Source organism: Neoarius graeffei, chromosome 25, assembly GCF_027579695.1.
Source record: "Neoarius graeffei isolate fNeoGra1 chromosome 25, fNeoGra1.pri, whole genome shotgun sequence".
NCBI lineage: Eukaryota > Metazoa > Chordata > Actinopteri > Siluriformes > Ariidae > Neoarius > Neoarius graeffei.
The window spans coordinates 58,961,110-58,967,109 of NC_083593.1; positions in this window are offsets into that span (position 1 = coordinate 58,961,110).

A 6,000-nucleotide genomic window follows, 5' to 3' on the forward strand; every position below is an offset into this window, starting at 1 on the left:
TGTGTGTGTTCGTCACTGTGTGTGTGTGTTCGTCACTGTGTGTGTGTGTGTTCGTCACTGTGTGTGTGTGTGTGTTCGTCACTGTGTGTGTGTGTGTGTGTTCGTCACTGTGTGTGTGTGTGTGTGTGTTCGTCACTGTGTGTGTGTGTGTGTGTGTTCGTCACTGTGTGTGTGTGTGTGTGTGTTCGTCACTGTGTGTGTGTGTGTGTGTTCGTCACTGTGTGTGTGTGTGTGTTCGTCACTGTGTGTGTGTGGTGTGTTCGTCACTGTGTGTGTGTGTGTGTTCGTCACTGTGTGTGTGTGTGTGTTCGTCACTGTGTGTGTGTGTGTGTTCGTCACTGTGTGTGTGTGTGTTCGCACTGTGTGTGTGTTCGTCACTGAGTGTGTGTGTGTGTTCGTCACTGAGTGTGTGTGTGTTCGTCACTGTGTGTGTGTGTGTTCGTCACTGAGTGTGTGTGTGTGTTCGTCACTGGTGCTGTGTGTGTGTTCGTCACTGTGCTGTGTGTGTGTGTTCGTCACTGTGTGTGTGTGTGTGTTCGTCACTGTGTGTGTGTGTTCGTCACTGTGTGTGTGTGTGTTCGTCACTGTGTGTGTGTGTTCGTCACTGTGTGTGTGTGTGTGTCGTCACTGTGTGTGTGTGTTCGTCACTGTGTGTGTGTGTGTGTTCGTCACTGTGTGTGTGTGTTCGTCACTGTGTGTGTGTGTGTGTGTTCGTCACTGTGTGTGTGTGTGTGTGTGTGTGTTCGTCACTGTGTGTGTGTGTGTGTTCGTCACTGTGTGTGTGTGTGTTCGTCACTGAGTGTGTGTGTTCGTCACTGTGTGTGTGTTCGTCACTGTGTGTGTGTGTGTGTGTGTTCGTCACTGTGTGTGTGTGTGTGTGTGTGTGTTCGTCACTGTGTGTGTGTGTGTGTGTGTTCGTCACTGTGTGTGTGTGTGTGTTCGTCACTGAGTGTGTGTGTGTTCGTCACTGTGTGTGTGTGTGTGTTCGTCACTGTGTGTGTGTGTGTGTGTTCGTCACTGTGTGTGTGTGTGTGTGTTCGTCACTGTGTGTGTGTGTGTGTGTGTTCGTCACTGTGTGTGTGTGTGTGTTCGTCACTGAGTGTGTGTGTGTGTTCGTCACTGTGTGTGTGTGTGTGTTCGTCACTGTGTGTGTGTGTGTGTTCGTCACTGTGTGTGTGTGTGTGTGTGTGTGTTCGTCACTGTGTGTGTGTGTGTGTTCGTCACTGTGTGTGTGTGTGTGTGTGTGTGTGTTCGTCAGTGTGTGTGTGTGTGTGTGTGTGTGTGTGTGTTCGTCACTGTGTGTGTGTGTGTGTGTGTGTTCGTCACTGAGTGTGTGTGTGTGTGTTCGTCACTGTGTGTGTGTGTGTGTTCGTCACTGTGTGTGTGTGTGTGTTCGTCACTGTGTGTGTGTGTGTGTTCGTCACTGTGTGTGTGTGTGTTCGTCACTGTGTGTGTGTGTGTTCGTCACTGTGTGTGTGTGTGTTCGTCACTGTGTGTGTGTGTGTTCGTCACTGTGTGTGTGTGTGTGTCGTGCTGTGTGTGTGTGTGTTCGTCACTGTGTGTGTGTGTGTGTGTTCGTCACTGTGTGTGTGTGTGTGTGTGTTCGTCACTGTGTGTGTGTGTTCGTCACTGAGTGTGTGTGTTCGTCACTGTGTGTGTGTGTTCGTCACTGTGTGTGTGTGTGTTCGTCACTGTGTGTGTGTGTGTGTTCGTCACTGTGTGTGTGTGTGTGTTCGTCACTGTGTGTGTGTGTTCGTCACTGTGTGTGTGTGTTCGTCACTGTGTGTGTGTGTGTGTCGTCACTGTGTGTGTGTGTGTGTTCGTCACTGTGTGTGTGTGTGTGTGTTCGTCACTGTGTGTGTGTGTGTGTGTGTTCGTCACTGTGTGTGTGTGTGTGTTCGTCACTGTGTGTGTGTGTGTTCGTCACTGTGTGGTGTGTGTGTTCGTCACTGTGTGTGTGTGTGTGTGTTCGTCACTGTGTGTGTGTGTGTGTGTTCGTCACTGTGTGTGTGTGTGTGTTCGTCACTGTGTGTGTGTGTTGTGTGTGTGTTCGTCACTGTGTGTGTGTTCGTCACTGTGTGTGTGTGTGTTCGTCACTGTGTGTGTGTGTGTTCGTCACTGTGTGTGTGTGTGTGTTCGTCACTGTGTGTGTGTGTGTGTTCGTCACTGTGTGTGTGTGTGTGTTCGTCACTGTGTGTGTGTGTTCGTCACTGTGTGTGTGTGTTCGTCACTGTGTGTGTGTGTGTTCGTCACTGTGTGTGTGTGTGTTCGTCACTGTGTGTGTGTGTGTGTTCGTCACTGTGTGTGTGTGTGTGTTCGTCACTGTGTGTGTGTGTGTTCGTCACTGAGTGTGTGTGTGTTCGTCACTGTGTGTGTGTGTGTTCGTCACTGTGTGTGTGTGTGTTCGTCACTGTGTGTGTGTGTGTTCGTCACTGTGTGTGTGTGTTCGTCACTGTGTGTGTGTGTTCGTCACTGTGTGTGTGTGTTCGTCACTGTGTGTGTGTGTGTGTTCGTCACTGTGTGTGTGTGTGTTCGTCACTGTGTGTGTGTGTGTTCGTCACTGTGTGTGTGTGTGTTCGTCACTGTGTGTGTGTGTGTGTTCGTCACTGTGTGTGTGTGTGTGTGTGTTCGTCACTGTGTGTGTGTGTTCGTCACTGTGTGTGTGTGTTCGTCACTGTGTGTGTGTGTGTTCGTCACTGTGTGTGTGTGTGTGTGTTCGTCACTGTGTGTGTGTGTGTGTTCGTCACTGTGTGTGTGTGTGTTCGTCACTGTGTGTGTGTGTGTGTTCGTCACTGTGTGTGTGTGTGTTCGTCACTGTGTGTGTGTGTGTGTTCGTCACTGTGTGTGTGTGTGTGTTCGTCACTGTGGTGTGTGTGTGTGTTCGTCACTGTGTGTGTGTGTGTCGTCACTGTGTGTGTGTGTGTGTTCGTCACTGTGTGTGTGTGTGTGTGTGTGTGTGTTCGTCACTGTGTGTGTGTGTGTGTTCGTCACTGTGTGTGTGTGTGTGTGTTCGTCACTGTGTGTGTGTGTGTGTGTTCGTCACTGTGTGTGTGTGTGTGTGTTCGTCACTGTGTGTGTGTGTTCGTCACTGTGTGTGTGTGTGTGTTCGTCACTGTGTGTGTGTGTGTGTGTCGTCAGTGTGTGTGTGTGTTCGTCACTGTGTGTGTGTGTGTGTTCGTCACTGTGTGTGTGTGTGTCGTGTGTGTGTGTGTGTTCGTCACTGTGTGTGTGTGTGTGTGTGTTCGTCACTGAGTGTGTGTGTGTTCGTCACTGTGTGTGTGTGTTCGTCACTGTGTGTGTGTGTCGTGTCGTGTGTGTGTGTGTGTTCGTCACTGTGTGTGTGTGTTGTGTTCACTGAGTGTGTGTGTGTTCGTCACTGTGTGTCGTCACTGAGTGTGTGTGTTCGTCACTGAGTGTGTGTGTAGTCTGTGTGTGTGTGTTCGTCACTGTGTGTGTGTGTTCGTCACTGTGTGTGTGTGTGTGTGTGTGTTCGTCACTGTGTGTGTGTGTTCGTCACTGTGTGTGTGTGTTCGTCACTGTGTGTGTGTGTGTTCGTCACTGTGTGTGTGTGTGTTGTGTGTGTGTGTGTTCGTCACTGGTGTGTGTGTGTGTCGTGTGTGTGTGTTCGTCACTGTGTGTGTGTGTGTGTGTTCGTCACTGTGTGTGTGTGTTCGATCACTGTGTGTGTGTGTGTGTGTTCGTCACTGTGTGTGTGTGTGTGTAGTGTGTGTGTTCGTCACTGTGTGTGTGTGTGTGTGTTCGTCACTGTGTGTGTGTGTGTGTTCGTCACTGAGTGTGTGTGTGTTCGTCACTGAGTGTGTGTGTGTTCGTCACTGAGTGTGTGTGTTCGTCACTGTGTGTGTGTGTGTGTGTGTGTGTGTGTTCGTCACTGTGTGTGTGTGTTCGTCACTGTGTGTGTGTGTTCGTCACTGTGTGTGTGTGTGTGTTCGTCACTGTGTGTGGTGTGTGTCGTCTGTGTGTGTGTGTGTTCGTCACTGAGTGTGTGTGTGTTCGTCACTGGTGTGTGTGTTCGTCACTGAGTGTGTGTGTGTTCGTCACTGTGTGTGTGTGTGTGTGTGTGTGTGTGTGTGTGTGTGTGTTCGTCACTGTGTGTGTGTGTGTTCGTCACTGTGTGTGTGTTCGTCACTGTGTGTGTGTGTTCGTCACTGTGTGTGTGTGTGTGTTCGTCACTGTGTGTGTGTGTGTGTGTCGTCTGTGTGTGTGTGTCGTCACTGTGTGTGTGTGTGTGTCGTCACTGTGTGTGTGTGTGTGTGTTCGTCACTGTGTGTGTGTGTGTGTGTTCGTCACTGTGTGTGTGTGTGTGTGTTCGTCACTGTGTGTGTGTGTGTGTGTTCGTCACTGTGTGTGTGTGTGTGTGTTCGTCACTGTGTGTGTGTGTGTGTGTTCGTCACTTGTGTGTGGTTGTGTTCGTCACTGAGTGTGTGTGTGTGTTCGTCACTGTGTGTGTGTGTGTGTTCGTCACTGTGTGTGTGTGTGTGTTGTCGTGTGTGTGTGTTCGTCACTGTGTGTGTGTGTGTGTGTTCGTCACTGTGTGTGTGTGTGTGTTCGTCACTGTGTGTGTGTGTCTGTGTGTGTGTGTGTTCGTCACTGTGTGTGTGTGTGTGTGGTGTGTTCGTCACTGTGTGTGTGTGTCGTCACTGTGTGTGTGTGTCGTCACTGTGTGTGTGTGTTTCGTCACTGAGTGTGTGTGTGTGTTCGTCACTGTGTGTGTTGTGTGTTGTGTGTTCGTCACTGTGTGTGTGTGTGTGTGTGTGTGTGTCGTCACTGTGTGTGTGTGTGTGTCGTCGTGTGTGTGTGTTCGTCACTGAGTGTGTGTGTGTGTTCGTTCACTGTGTGTGTGTGTGTGTGTTCGTCACTGTGTGTGTTGTGTGTGTGTGTTCGTCACTGTGTGTGTGTGGTGTGTGTGTGTGTTCGTCACTGTGTGTGTGTGTGTTCGTCACTGTGTGTGTGTGTGTGTTCGTCACTGTGTGTGTGTGTGTTCGTCACTGTGTGTGTGTGTGTGTTCGTCACTGTGTGTGTGTGTGTGTGTTCGTCACTGAGTGTGTGTGTGTGTTCGTCACTGTGTGTGTGTGTGTGTTCGTCACTGAGTGTGTGTGTGTTCGTCACTGAGTGTGTGTGTGTTCGTCACTGTGTGTGTGTGTGTGTTCGTCACTGTGTGTGTGTGTGTGTTCGTCACTGTGTGTGTGTGTGTGTTCGTCACTGTGTGTGTGTGTGTGTGTTCGTCACTGTGTGTGTGTGTGTGTTTCGTCACTGTGTGTGTGTGTGTGTGTGTTCGTCACTGTGTGTGTGTCTGTGTGTGTGTGTGTTCGTCACTGTGTGTGTGTGTGTTGTTCGTCACTGTGTGTGTGTGTGTGTGTGTTCGTCACTGTGTGTGTGTGTGTTCGTCACTGTGTGTGTGTGTGTGTGTTCGTCACTGTGTGTGTGTGTGTGTGTTCGTCACTGTGTGTGTGTGTGTGTTCGTCACTGTGTGTGTGTGTTCGTCACTGTGTGTGTGTGTGTGTTCGTCACTGTGTGTGTGTGTGTTCGTCCTGTGTGTGTGTGTGTGTTCGTCACTGTGTGTGTGTGTTGTGTGTTCGTCACTGAGTGTGTGTGTGTGTTCGTCACTGTGTGTGTGTGTGTGTCGTCACTGTGTGTGGTGTGTGTGTTCGTCACTGTGTGTGTGTGTGTGTTCGTCACTGTGTGTGTGTGTGTGTGTTCGTCACTGTGTGTGTGTGTGTGTGTGTTCGTCACTGTGTGTGTGTGTGTGTTTCGTCACTGAGTGTGTGTGTGTTCGTCACTGTGTGTGGTGTGTGTGTGTGTTCGTCACTGTGTGTGTGGTGTGTGTGTGTGTTCGTCACTGAGTGTGTGTGTGTGTGTTCGTCACTGTGTGTGTGTGTGGTGTTCGTCACTGTGTGTGTGTGTGTGTTCGTCACTGTGTGTGTGTGTGTGTTCGTCACTGTGTGTGTGTGTGTGTCGTCACTGTGTGTGTGTGTGTGTGTT